Source organism: Panicum virgatum, chromosome 6N, assembly GCF_016808335.1.
Source record: "Panicum virgatum strain AP13 chromosome 6N, P.virgatum_v5, whole genome shotgun sequence".
NCBI lineage: Eukaryota > Viridiplantae > Streptophyta > Magnoliopsida > Poales > Poaceae > Panicum > Panicum virgatum.
Window position 1 is genome coordinate 49971164 of NC_053150.1, and position 15127 is coordinate 49986290.

Consider the following 15127-nt stretch of genomic DNA (forward strand, 5'->3'; position numbering starts at 1 on the left):
AGGGAGTCTATTTATCGCCTTCTGCCATCGGCTCCGACGGCGGAGGCCGCCGCCCTCCGCCGCCGTGCCATCTTTTCTTCACCCCCACCCCAGCAACCCATAATCATAAGCTCTGTCGTCTCCCGCCATCACCCCAGCCGGTGGCGACCTCGCCGGCGGCTGCTCCGCCCACCTTCCACCCCTCTGCCACCCCTCCCCTCATCTGACTTGGCGGTGGCCACTTCCCCCTCCCATGTCTTGGGAAAGGCTTGGGAAAGAAGATGAACAGGGGTGGGGGCGCTTCTGTGACGCCTGGGCTGCCAGCCGCGCGCGCGATGAATAGCCCCCGCTGTGAGAACCGCCCAATTTGATACTATTTTAAACGAACCGCCGGTCATTATCATCCAGATGAGAGTTAACACGTGCTTGCCGGAGAGCGTGCCACGTGTTATCCCACATTTAGAGACACGAATAACCGACACGTCATTCATTCAAAATAATATCAAATCTGGTAGTCCCGGTACGTGCTCCAACATACGCCTAGAATCAGCATATGCACATACCGTTTACAATCGAATACAGCGCCAAAAATCCACAAAGAGCAGTTTTATACAATCAGAGTTCACAGCTTAATATTACAAGTTCAACATAGGTGGGTTTCAAACTTCACATACAAGCCTTGGGCTCACGAAAGTCATATTAAACAGAAACATAAAGTTTATTGCATTTACAAGCTCTCGCGGAGCTCGATTACGATAAAGACTTACTAAAGTAATGACGCCTTGCTCAAGGACATCATTACAGCCACCACGACCTATTCTTCCCCCGCGTTTGGATCAGCGGGGTAGAAATGGCCGAACACCACTTCGGGCTCACCTGCAACTAGGTTTAGAAAGCAACCTGAGTACAAAAGGTACTCACAAGACTTACGTGATTACGTATACAAGGATCATGCAATAGCTCAAGTAAAAGCTTTAAAGTTAAGTAGTTATTGCATAAGCACTAGCTCTCTACACTATCACCTATTAAAATTAATTAATCTTGCCCAACCCAAACACTTTTAGTTAATTAAGAGAGTAATAACAAATAGATCATTGACAAGACATGATTCAAAAACCAACAATACCAAAACTCTCTAAGAGGAATTCGGCGAACCAAGAGCTTGCTCATATCCGAGAGCGCGCCAATTCGAATTGATTATAACCTTGCAAGGGTGTACTACTTTACCCACACGACGCGAGGACCATGCGACTCACCCAACCGATCACGCCGGGCAAGGGGGTATTCACGTCAACCGTTCCCAATAAGGCTCAACCGTTGAGGGTACGCCCAGCTTGCGCGTGGAGACTTAGTTCCACCGAGGACATCTCTAAATTTTCCTACACATAGTTCCACTCGGGGACCTGCTAAGCCTCCCTGCATAGCCCGTTGGCCACGCATCTGGGACCGGGCCCCAATGATCAAGTCAAAGAAGGTATTTGGCTCATACATTCCATTATATTGGATATGTGGTAGCACGGAAAGGTGCTCAAGGCCGATGGCATCCACTCGGTCCTTAATCGACCCAAGCGGACTATGCCCATGTGACTTCATTCTCTAGGCCCTACCATTCCGCTCGAATCTCGGTACTATCAAACTCTACTTGCCCCAGCTCAAGTGCGATCAAGGATAAACATGTAAGTGTGATAATCCAAACCATTCCTTTCTAGCAAGCAATATAAGTATTCTAAGCAAAACTAAGCATCTAGTCAAATTAAGTTAATAGTTGACTAACATGTGGCAAGGACATGGTTAAACAATTCAAGGAATGCTAGTGCATCAAAGTAGGTACAAGAATGCAATACATAGATAATATATATAACCCAACATTACCCGGTGAGATAACTAGTTAAGTCAGATTAAATAGGAGCAAGGATTCATGCTTAGCTGCTTGCCTGGGATAGCTTCAGACTCGACCGCGTACAGAACTCCAGGTTCAGGCTCGACGGGCTCGGCGGGCTCCACGGGTTCGTTCTCCGACAGTTCGGTCACTAAAATGCATGAATGTGATGCAAGAGTTAAGAAATTAACTAAATAACAAGCATAAATCATGAATTAATTTGAGCATGCAGAGAACATTACAAGGAACTCAAGAAAATTGGTTTTGCAGCAAAAGCATTATCCTATAAGTAAACATAAATAGATCAATTTTCAGCTACTCTAAGCAAGATAAATCAGGAAAGGCATGCAAACTCAACTAAACAAATCCAAGAAAATTATCCTAGAAACTAGGCAGGAACACAAGGCTAACAAAACTGGTTTTACTATTTTCTCACTTTCCAGCAAAAAGTTCTATATTAAACCATTTTCAGCTAAAGCATAAAAAAACAAGCTAAAAATTTGATAAAAAGCAAGGAACCAAGTGAACAAGTTGCACCACTGAAAACTACTCCTTACAAGGAGTCTAACAAAATTTGGTTTGGCATTTTTCGAGCAGCATACAATTAACTAAGCAATAAACTCATTTTTGCAAGATAAATCTACAACAAAGTAACATGCAAAACAATATTTTTCCTAAGTAGATCTCAGCTAGAGGAATCCAACAAAATAAGTTTCACAATTTTTGGAGCTATACACGAATTTCTAGGAATTTTACAAGATTGCAGATATATGAAACCTAAGAAACCCTAGCGAAAATGCTAGGTCTACCCGAGGGTAGCCACCCCGGCCACCGACAAGTGGGCCCAGGGGGCCGGGCGGCACCACCAGGCCGGGTCAAGGCCAAGGCCTGCCTTGACCCCGCGCCTGGGCGCGCCCACGCGCGCGCGTGCGCGACGCGGTGGCGCCGGCGGACAGTGGCGCGGCGGAGCGAGGCTGGAGGAGCTCGGGGCGAGGGCGCATGGCGTGCCCTAGGTGATGGCGAAGCTCACCGGCGGTGATGCAGGCGAGAAGCGGCAACAGAGGGGCGGCGCGACGGCGATGAGCGGCGGCAGGCGAAGGGGCTCGCCAGCGGCCCTGCAGGGGAGGGGAAAGGGCCGGGTTAGGGGTGGAACGGGTCGAGGGAAGCGAGGAGATGCTCCACCCGCGAAGAATCGACGAGGGACTCACCGTGGGCGGCGAATTGGCGGCGGCAAGGAGCTCGGCGGCGGCGACAACAATGGAGAGGAAGGCTAGGGTTTGGGGCGGGGAACGGGGACGGGCCGGGCACGGATAAGGAGAAGGCGAGGGGAAGAGTGAAGCGGCGGCATGGAACGCGAAGATGGCCGGCACGTGGCACGTCTCGCGAGGATGAACGCCGGCGGCGGCGACGTGTGCCGCGCGCCGAGGGAGAGAAGGGGCTGACAGGTGGGCCCGGGCGCGATTTTTTTTTCTTTTCCCTTTTTTTTTCTTTGGGCTGTGACACCCGCCGCCTGATCTGTTGCGTGGAGCGCCGGCTCTCGTGAAGAAGGCACCGGTGATATTCTTGGCCGAGGCTTGTACCACATGGACTTCTTGTCAAACATGGCCGGCAACTCGTCCACGACCGTCACCGTGCCGTCCTCGAAGCTGTACCTGCACACGCCATAGACCTCCTTGCGCTCCGTCGTCGTCCACCTCGGATTCCTGCCCACGAAGTAGGCGCACCCGCCGGCCACCTCCGAACCAGCGAACTCCCGAGCGTCGACGGCGAAGCTGCTCTCCCAGCCGAGGAACAGGCAGGCCCGCTCCGTGGTGCCGCGGCCAAGCTCCCTCCTCTCCACCCAGCGGGGAGAGGCCCCGTCGTCGCCCGCTTCCAGCGCGCGGACGGACACCGAAGCCGCCGCCGTGTCTACGTCCAGGACGTCGACGCACAGCAGCTCGCCACGGTACTCGAGCACAGCGCCGCGGCGAGGCGGTCGTTCTCGTCCAGGCGCGGGACGTCGTGGAGGCCCAGCCCCACTGGGGAGGCCACGTGAATTTCCTCCCAGTCTGCCTTGCCGGGCTGCAGAACGGCCGCGACTAGACGGCCGACCGTGGTGTCACACAGGACGGCGCCATTGCTGCAGAAGACGCCTCTCGACCACGCGGGGCCCCGGGCGACCGCACAAGGCAGCGGAGGCAGCGGGGCGGCGTCCACGGTGAGCGGGTTCACGAGGCTGGCCGTGCGGTCGTCGTCGAAAGTGCCGGCGGCGAGGACGCGGCCGCTAGCGGCGTCGGCGCTGTCGAACCTCCTGCCGCGGAGGGCCGGGAAGTGGGGCAGGTATGCGCCACCCTTCCCCTCCCCCGGCGAGAACGTCCAGCGGAAGCACATGCCGGAGGAGAAGAGGCCGCACGGCGCGACGAGCCACGGGTAGAGGCGCGCCGGCGCCGACGACGACGCCGCGCGCCACGCCCTGCACGCGGCGTGGAAGCGCATGAAATCCGCGGCGTCGTGCAGGTGGCGCGCGACCTCGCCGAGCACCTCGGCGGGGAGCTCGGCCCACGGCGGCGACGCGACACCCACGTTTGGATCCATGTCGGCTGTGTTGTCGATCCACGACGCGGGGGTAGGAAGGGTTTGGTACTTTGGTTCTTGTATGCGCATGGAGTCGTGCAAAGTTTGGAAACAGGGATCATTACTTTCATTAGGATTAGGATTCTTCTCGAGATCAAATGACTGTCCATCCGTGTCAAGTTGTAACATTATACGACTCTTTTACGGTCTTATTTCAAGACTAGCATAGTACAGAGTATCGTATGTTACTATGGATAATATAAATTTTACTTAGATTTAGATGAGACCACCAAATTTGTGCTCTTTCCGTTTCGTATACTAGTGCGTGTTGGTTGAGAACTTTAATCTTTTTTATTTTACACATCAAACCTCAATTCTAAATGGTTTCAGATCCTTAACATATAATCACCCGGATTCCGATTAGGATTCCAGCTGACAAACCATGGAATCAATCCTTACTTTAGAAACAGCGAGGGATTGACTAAGAAAATAAATCTAAACTAAAGTAACTATATTGTAAGATGGAGGGATTATTGGTTTTGATGAACATATTTGAGTGTCCAAGTTTTAAATTACTACCGGACTCCTCATCAGCCATAGCACATAGCACAACTGCCGGACACTTTCCAAAACAACCCACACCAACACCAACCATCCCAAAGAAAATTCTAGTTATGTGACCAAACCGTAACTCGTCCAATATCGTGGGCACGGCTATTCGAATAATTTTTGACTCTGCAGAGGTGTACACTTTACCCATGTAACGAACATGGCACCATTTATGCCATTTCGAGTGATTTTGGTGATCGAATGACAACACAACACTTGGACTAATATGATATTTAAGATAATCATTCTCAGGTTTTTAGGTTCAAGTAATGACAAAGAGAAAGAGAAGATAGGCGTAGTAAGGCCCGAAGGGCCGCCCCTACGGGAGTTCCGCTACCCGGTTAGCGGACGGGGGTCGAGGCTGAAAGCTCTTCGGATCCGGAGCACCGGAAGAACCGATGCCTAAGCATCGGTGCATCCGACGCTTGTCGGAAGAACCGGCGCTATGAAGTTTGGTGCAAAAGGGAATCGAAGCCAAGTCAGCCTATAGACACCGGTTGAACCGACGGGTCAAAAAGGGGCATCGGTGCATTGGGCGTCCTATGTTCCAAAGACGATGCAAGTCGCGCAAGAGCCAAGTCTTCAGCACCGGTTGAACCGGTGAAGCGTCGGTGCATACCATCGGTGTAATGACGTCAGCTGTCAGGAGAAGATTCTTAAGCACCGGATGAACCGGTGATGCATCGGAACAAAGCATCGGTTCAACCGGTGGTCACTGCGTCAGCTGTCAGGACTTCAACGGGTACTTCGGTTTATGAGTGACCGGAAGGACCGACGCCACCCCTGCCAGAGGCATCGGTTCTTCCGGTGATACGCAGATTTTCAGCTGACCGTTGGAGCAACGGCTACAAGACTTGGCGGCCTATATATACGCCTCACCCCGGCCATTTGAAGGCTGCTGGAGTTGCTGAACATCCCACACACACCCAAGAACATCTCCAAGCCATACAAAAGCATCAAGATCATATCCTTAGCCCTTAGCACACTTTGAGAGTGTTGTGTAAAGGATTAGCTCTTAGTGAGTGAGATTGCAAGGCTTAGAGCCTTTGTGCTGTGGTTCATTAGCGAACCAAAACAAAAGCTTGGTGCGCCGGCACCTTGGAGCGTGAAGTTCGCTGGCAACGTCATCGACCCTCCGACTTGGTGTGGAGCGGCGACGACATCTTTGTGCGGGGGACGTGGAGACCCCATCCTTTGTGGAGAAGTTCCTTGGTGGAACTCGGGGCCAAGGTGACCGTGATTGTGTTCACGGAAGAGATTTGGTGGCCGAGTAGCAATACTCTTAGTGAGTGCTACAACAACGTGGATGTAGGTGTGACTTTGTGGCTAACCGAACCACGGGATAAACACCCGCATCAAGAGTTTGCTACCTCCTATCCCGCTCTTTAAGCTTCCGCATTTCATACTAGCAATTTGTGTGCCTTTACTTTCATAGAATAGTTTCTTGATAAGAAAGGCTATAGGTTGTTAAACTCTTTTGGGATAGAGTTTTCACACTAGAACAACCTAGTTGCACATCTAGATAGCATGTTTTAGTTTAAGTTTTGTGCAAACTAGTTGGAGATATAGGTCTAAGTTTTTAGAGTGCCTATTTCACCCCCTCCCCCTCTTAGGCTAAAGCACCCGATTCCTTCCAACCCACAAGCGGGGTACCACAGCACGATCACCTTAGTGTCGGTGCAGATCCCATCGAAGTAATTACCCACCTAACTAGACCTGAGTAGCCAACACGGGATCCACCAAGGGGTCATTGACCTACTAATGAGGCCCAACCAGGGTATAAGTCACACAGATCTTATCCCATCTCCTTGATCACCCGTTGCTCACCAGCTCTCCTGATGACTAACAGACTAGCTAGTGGGACTTATGCTAAGCTGTTGCCACACACAACGGTCGAGTGGTTGTACGATAAGTTCAGTTAGGTGAGATGACACATCAACTCGGTTCTTAATTGTGACAAGATGGATATCTCCCAACCTAGCTCAACCACACAGGTACGAGTCCACCATTTGGTGTCCCACACATGAATCACCATCCATCTCATCTAGGCATCTCTTTATTTTCCACAAAATCCCATTTTCCCATTTTTGATACCTACGCATTTTGTTTTGAAAACACATTGTAATCATATTTTGGAGTGTAATGAGTAACAGGGTCCTAAGTATTCTAGCAGGGTAGTATTCTAGCAGGGTTTATCATCCAAACAGAGCAAAATCATATTTAGAGACAAACCTAGGTCATCAAGGAATGGTTATAAAAATCAAGGGGCGTCTATCCAAACGGGTTTTAACAGTAAAACAATATGCAGTTTTGAAAACAAGCCAATAGATTGTGTTTAAAAAACTGGGTCAAAATATGCATCAAAGGATGAGATTGGACTTGCCGTCTTCGAAACCTTCCGGGAGCTCCTGCTCGCGGTACTCGTTCTCGGGCTCCGGCTCGCGGTACTACTCCGCGTACTCCGGTTCGCGGTACTGCTCGGCAAACTTCTCGACGGATTCTCCCTCGTTCACACCGTGATCTACGGCGCACACAAACAAACACACAATAAAGAAAAAAGAAATAAAGGTTTTATCGTTGAGCTCGAATCAGAAAAAATGAAGCTATGAAGATAAGAAGAATATTCTTGAGAGATTTTCTAATGGCATAGCTGAAATTATATTGGAAATGACGTGGTCGAACTTCAGGGCAATCGGAGGATTTTTGGCGCATGAAATAATAGATTAAAGAGGTGGTTAGAGCTAAACTAGGGTTCAAGGAGAGATGAAAATAGGATGAATGGATAATATATGATTTTATAGGATTTTAGGAAGAAGAATCATTTGAATCGGAGTTTGGATGGATGAGATATTGGAGTTATAAGATTGGATGTTTAATTAATTCCGAAAATAAACTAATATAATTGGAGGGAGTTGCACGTGGTAGTTTGTTGGGCCGCTGGTTTTTCTTGGGCTGGGGGAGCACGGGACAGCAAGGCCCATAGGCCTTTAGCTGCTCACGGGAGAGGAAACAGGGGACAGGAACGCCGTCGACATAGCGCCGCCGGCTCCCACGGTGGAACTCAACGGAGCTTCGCTGGGATCGAGCTGCGGTCCACTGTTTTCAAATCCGAGGGCGCGGGGAGAGAGAGGAAGAGGAAGGGGTTGTGTTCCGGCGACTCCGGGCATGGGAGAGGGGCTGGGAGGAGGCCGGCCATGGATGGCCACGGTAGTGGCTCTGGAAGCTCGTGGGGACTTGCTGGTGGAAGGGAGAGGTAAGGCCGTGGGTTGGGGCTGGCGGAGGATGGTGTGGAGGTGCTCACCTCGAAGGGAATCGGATCAAGATGGCCTGGGCGAGGAGATCGATGGAGTGTCTCTGTTCTTGGTGAAGAATAGAGGGGAGCGGAATTGGAGCGAGGAGAAAGATGAGTGGCGGAGCGGGACGGCTCGGAGAGCTCGGGGTGGCGAGGAGAGCAGCCCGAGGTAGGCTTTTATAGGCGCTGGAGGGTGGTTGGACGGCAAGCACAGCAACTCGCCTTCAATGGTGTCTCTGTGGCGAGGACGCGGGGTCCGTCGGCATGGCGACGTGCTTACCTGCAGCTATGGTGTTGCTAAGGGGATGGCATGCAGGGATGGTCGGTGGCGTCTAGCGGGGAAGGCGGCAGTTAGGCGCGGTCGACGGCCTCGACGCGGAGCAGCTTGTTGTGCGAGCTAGGCGTGCCTCTGCTTGCTATGCTTGTGAGCTGAGCGAGCAAGGTGGGCGCAGCGATGAAGGCCGGCCGGCAAGCTCTGCACGTGGCGTTAATGACGGTAGGGGCCAGCTTGGCGTCGCAGAGCGGAGCGGTGGCGCTTGGAGGCGACGGCGAGAGGACGCGGCGGCAGTGAAGGACACGCAAGTGGGAAGGGGGCGGCGGCCTTGCATGCGCCGTGCTCTGCTCTGGTGTGCTGCGCGTGAGGAAGGAGAGAGGGAGGAGGAGAAAGGAGAGAGAAAAGAAAAAGAGAAAATGGAAAAAGAAAAAGGAGAGAGAGGGAAAAGAAAGAGAGTCGCCGGCGGGATTCGCAGCGGCGGTCGTGAACGCGTGCACTGTGGCTTCGGCCAGAAGCGATGTGTACGCAGAACGAGGAAAAGGAAACAAGGAGGGGACGGGGATTGATTCCGATGTCGGGACGGCAGATTGCCGGAAAAGATTTCGTGGAATTGGGATCTCAGACAGAAGAAGAATTTGAAATGATTCGAGCTTATCGACGACAAGATTTTGAAACGATTTTTAACGAGTGATTTAATTGGATGAATTTTTACGGATGTTACACCTTATCACCACAATGATCACAAATTACCTTAGTAGATGGAAAATCATGCAGTTTAAAGCATCTCCCAATAGTGTGCCCCTTATCACCACAATGATTACAAGTCACCTTATTTCTTTCTTGATTCCCTCGGAAGATAGATGTGTGGCCCTTCTATACAGATAGGGTAGCACTAGCATTAACTGCTTTATATTCATCCCCCGTGGGATGTGACAATCTGGTTTCCTCTTCTATAATGCTAGAAATTATCTCATTAAGAGTAGGACATTCTGACTTAGAGAAGATAAGCTGCCGACGGAGGTCAAATTCTTGGTTCAACCCATCAAGAAAAAGTTTGCTCACCAATGACTAGAACCATGAATGATGAATAGCCATATCCTTTTGGTCAACAGGCTCAAACGGATGGTAATAATATAAATCTCTGTATAATCTTTTCAATTCACCAGAATACTCAGTTACTGATTTCGTACCTTGCTTCAAATGCAACAACTCATGCATAATACGAGTAAGCCTGCATATTGTTAGATTTGCCTGCAAATTGATTTTTTAAAGCATCCCGCACTTCTGCTACAGTAGTCATTATTTCAACTTGTTCTCTAACTACAGGTTCCATACTTCCCAACAGCCACACAAAAATTCTATCATTGATCTATTTTGTCTGGGAATCCATTTCACCCTTAGCATCGCCTTCATCAGAGACTAATAACCTCTCATATTTATAAGAGCTCAAAATTAATCGAGCATGTCGGGCCCAACTCAAATAGTTTTCTTGTCCCTGTAACTTTATGGGATTCGGCTCAAGAGCATGTTTGACAATCTCTGAAACTCCCTTAGTCTGCTCCATTATTTTGCTAAAAATTTCACATAGTTTTCCAATGCTAACATCAGCCTCCTTTTCTCCACTAATACCAGCCATGGTTCTTTACTACTCAAATCACAAAATCTCAATTTGCAAGATACTCACCAAACCAAGTTGCTTCAACTTCATACACAAGCAGCACTACGGGCTGACCAAATCAATAGCAAAACAGTAGCTCGGCTCTTGGGCGCACATACAGTCCACGACAAAACTTGCTTCAGCTTGTTTGTCCCTGCGTGGCTTCCACCACGGTCCACGTGCAACAGCAGAGGCACGTGTCCAAAGCCAAAATCTGCAGAAACCAAACTAGCTCCGAACACCAAGCAGCTCAGGTAGATGGAGATGCAGGCCTGCAGTCCACGCACCGGACAGCAAGCAGGCAACACAGGTGACGGGCGGCGACACGCCTCACACGTCGCCGGCGAATCAAACGCCAGCGAATCAACGAGACTGAAGGCCGGAACGGGCGGCCGCGACAGCGGCAGAGATGGGCAGGCGGCGGCAGCGACGGGCCGCGAAAAAACAATAAACTTGATGGAAACGGAATGGAATCCGCAGGATTAACCCACTCTTGATACCATATTGAAGTTTAATGGATGAATTCGTGGTGGATTTGGGATTGGAGATAGGGAAGAACAGAGACCATGAAGAACACCGAATGAGGGTTTTTGGATCGATTCATCTTTTTATTTTTTTTTGAAAGAAAGGATCATTCATCCTCTCTCGATCCTTCTCTGGTCATATCTATTTGGGGTTGAAACTTTATATTTTAGTCCCTATGAAACATCTATTTTACAAATATACACCGACAACAACCATTGATTATTGAAACCATTTGCTTGTCAACGCTGGCTGCAATTTAGAGTAGTTTTGGGCATTGCAGCGTTGATGCACGCGAGGTGGCTATTGAGGCCTTGACTACTGTAATGGTTTTCAAAATTTTCAAAATTCAGAGATATCTTAAAAGGCTTCTTTCTTTTTTGCTTGCCCAATGTGCGACGGGAACTTTTCTATAATTGAAGCAACCCCTTGTTTAGATACAAAATTCAAAATTCTAAAACTATCACATCGAATGAGAATCTTATATGTATAGAGTATTAAACGTAGATGAAATAAAAAACTAATTGCATAGTTTACTTGTAAATTACCAGACGAATCTAATGAGCCTAATTAAACCATAATTAGATACTAAAATGCTACAGTAACATGTGCTAATGATGGATTAATTAATCTTAATAAATTCATCTCGTAGTTTACATGCGAGTTCTGTAATTAATTTTATAATTAGTTTATTTTTAATACTTCAAATGTGCAAAGATTTCATCTCAAAAATTTTACACGGGCATCTAAACGAGGCCTACCGGTTCCCAAAAAATTATGAAACAAAGAACATATACAAATATTGTGATTATTAAAAACCTAAAACAATTTTCATGTAATGAAAATTACTCCCAAATAGTATTAACATGCAAAAACTATTTTTAGCCTTGGCTAATGTGTCAAGACTATATGAACTACATGAATACACTACTAGTTGTTGCAAGAAAAATCATCATTCCTAAGATTATTAGACACCGGCCAAGAGAGTTCATAAAACAAATACCAGGTCTACGGATGCGGTGTATAGATCCTTGATGCCCACCAGGAGCTTCAAGCATCGTACAGGGCGACCGCCACGCAATTTAGGCCGATGCCGCGGTGCGTCGGCGGTATGCTCGTGCGATGCTCGCACAGAACCAGCAAAGACGACGATGCTCGCCGAGGACGTCGGCCATCTTTACCTGCTGGTTCAGATAGATGGCCACGGCCGGGCAAGCCCACGATCACTCTGCAGTCTCCATGCCTGTAGCTTCCTTCTCGCTGCCAGCTCCCAGGGACGGACTCCGCCTTCGTCGGTCATCCTGGGGCAGCTGCCTGTGGATGCGGTGGCGCGGCTAGCTCATGGGAGCTTTGCGCAGCAGCGCGTCGTCGAGGGGTGCTGAGCGGCGCGGTGTCCGTCGCGAGAGGAAGACGAAGAGTACGTTCCTCTGCCTGCAGTTATCCGTGTCGATTTCGACCGCAGGACTTTGATCTGACGGCTTCGAGAGGCCCAAGGGGTGGACGGTATTTCATTTACCGTCCACCCCCGGGACAGTAAATTGAATACCGTCCGCCCCAGGCTCAGGCCGGCCGGCGCCATGGACGGCAGCCACGCCATCATGGCCCCCACCGCCATCTCTCCTGTGCCATAAACGGTGCAGCCGTGCAGGGACGTGTTCCGGAGCTTCAGGGAGGAGGCGGCGCCATCGGTCTGCTTCGTCGTGGGCAGGAGCACGCCGTCGCGGTACCGCGGTTCGGTGCGCCACGCCGCCGGCACCGACCGCGTGTGAGCTGCGGAGCTACTCGCTCAGACGATGGATGCGATCAGCGGCTGGAGCGGCGGAAAACGTGTTCGCGAGTCGTCATGGAGACGAACTTCCTTGACGCGCTGGGGCGCTGCTGGGGCTGGCCGCTGGGGCAGGCGCCTGCAACGCCTCCAGCCCGTACTGCGTCTTGCCGGCGCGCTGTTCACTGCCGTGCCGGGAAGACCTACCGCCTCCGCATCGGCAGCGTCACGTCGCTATGCGTTTCATCGCAGAATCAGACATTCCTATTTTCAGGGAAGTATAGTAAATCAAACCATGCTTATCACTGCCTTTGGTGTTGACTGTTAAGAGCGATTGAGCGATGATGCATGGATCTTTGCGCCTCATTCTGAACCTACAATTAGTCCTAAATGATGGAAAGAAGAGATTGCCAATTGCAACCACCCCTGCGTATGAAAGTTACTGAATTCAATGTAATTACCAACTTTCAAAGACCAAGTGTATTCACGATCTACATGCCCTATTGTTGGAGGACACATCTGTCCGCGTATTCTTCATGACAATTGTCGCATTGAGCTTCTGCCTGTCAACGTTCACGGTTGCTAAAGGCGGTGTTTCACTCTGCCCCTTGCCTGAACATTTCACTGAATGTCCATGCCCATCTGTTATTCCTTTTGATTATCTGTTTTCCTAGTTTTCTGGGACTTCAACTGAACAACATCCCTTGTTTGCAATTCAGCATTCAGGTCCTCAAATGCAAAGATGCCATCACCAATTGCTTGCTAAAATAGTGTTGCGATGGAGCGAAATTCACATCAGCCTGTAAATCCTGTTCAGTTATTTCATTTCAGATGTTTGTAATTAGACCAACCAATTACCTCTTGAATCACCAAATATCATTGCTGAATGCCGAATCAGCCCACAGTCAATTTGTCCAATGAAAACATGAGGCCGTGCTAGGGATCAGTATCAAGCTCAGTATTCTTGTAGAAGCAAGGATCAGTATGAAGTTGTGCCAGTGGTGTCCTCACCTTATTCATGCAAAGAGGGGCTTCTGAATTGGCCACAAAAATCAAATACGGGTTTTCCAGCAATTTTCCAAATCCTATAGTGATTGTGTGTCAACTGTTATAAGGTTCAGAAAATGGATACTGAAATTACGCCCTTGCTACAAAAAGAAGCAGACCAAGTTGGTGAATGTGCAAGCTTATGGGAATGGCGCGACGATCTTTAGCTCACACTATCCCTCTGATCAAATGCAGATTTGGAAATTTGTGCTAGAAGTGTTCTTTTTTCTAGTGTCAATGTGCACTGTATTGATATTCAGACAACCACCAATGTACCAGAGCAGGACACCGTCACGGCAGCGCGGTTCGGGGCGCGCCACGTTGGCCAGCGCCGCTAGCACGGGCACCGACGTGTTCTGGTGGAGCTACTCGCCCAGATGGATGCCGCTGCTGCTGCCGTAGACGCGCCTGGCCGGCCAGTGCTGCGGCACCAACCTGGGGGACGGCGTACTCCTGCGATGCTCTCCCAGTACTAGCACGACGATGCTCACCGAGCCACCGAGGACGTCACGGTTCGACGAGGTGCCGCCTGCTGGCCCAGATGTACGTGCGAGGCACTTCTTTCTGGCTGGCAGCTTCCGGACGGTCTCCGCCTTCGCCGGCGATCCTTGGGTTTCTGAGCGGCGCCGCGAGGAACGCTGCAACAGCGCGTCGTCGCGAGGGGCAGCAGAACGCGGGCAGCCTGTCGCGAGAGGACGACGAAGAGGCCGCTCGCTGCCTGCATATCTGCGTCGATCTCGGCCGCACGACTGCAATCGGATGGTTACGAGAGGTCTAGGGGTGGACGGTATTTCATTTACCGTCCACATCCCCTGGATGGTAAATCGAATACCGTCCGCCCCTGGCTCAGGCCGCCGGCGCCATCGACGGCAGCGCGCCGTCCTGACCTCCGCCGCCATCCCTCTTGCGCTCCAAACGCTGCGAGGAAGTGTTCCGGAGCGCCAGGGAGGAGGCGCCATCGGTCTGCTTCTTCGCGGACAGGAAGGCGCCGTCGCGGCACCGCGGTTCGGCGGGCCACGCCGCCGGCAAGGGCACCGACCGCGAGGCAGGAGCTGCGGAGCTACTCGCTCATACGGATGCACACCGACAGGAGGAACAAGCAGGTCGTGTTGCCGGCGTGCGCGGAGGCAATGAGCCCGGAGGACCTGGAGAGGCCGGCGGCGCGGTGCGTGCTCTGATCCGAGGCCGGCACGCGAGCAGAGCGCGGCAACAGGTGCGCGAGAACTTGGAGATCGCCGTGGATATTTGGACCGGACGCCGGGGAGCAGCGTCACACCATGAAGATGCAGCTGACTGGAGGTCATCGGTGGGGGTGGCGGCGCCGGAGGCCGCGTCCGTGTTGGGCTCTGGCCACGCAGTAATCACTGGGTTGCTGTTGCACGGGGCGGCGTCAATGCGTCATCCTCTGTTCTAGTTCTTCGATAAAAAATTCATGCAATGTGTACTTGAAAAGGCTGAAATCAATTCGTCCCAAAAATGAAAGAGTTTCATTGTAACTTGAATATAATTTCTTCTAAATATGTTTAGACTTTCAAACCCTTGATCAATTA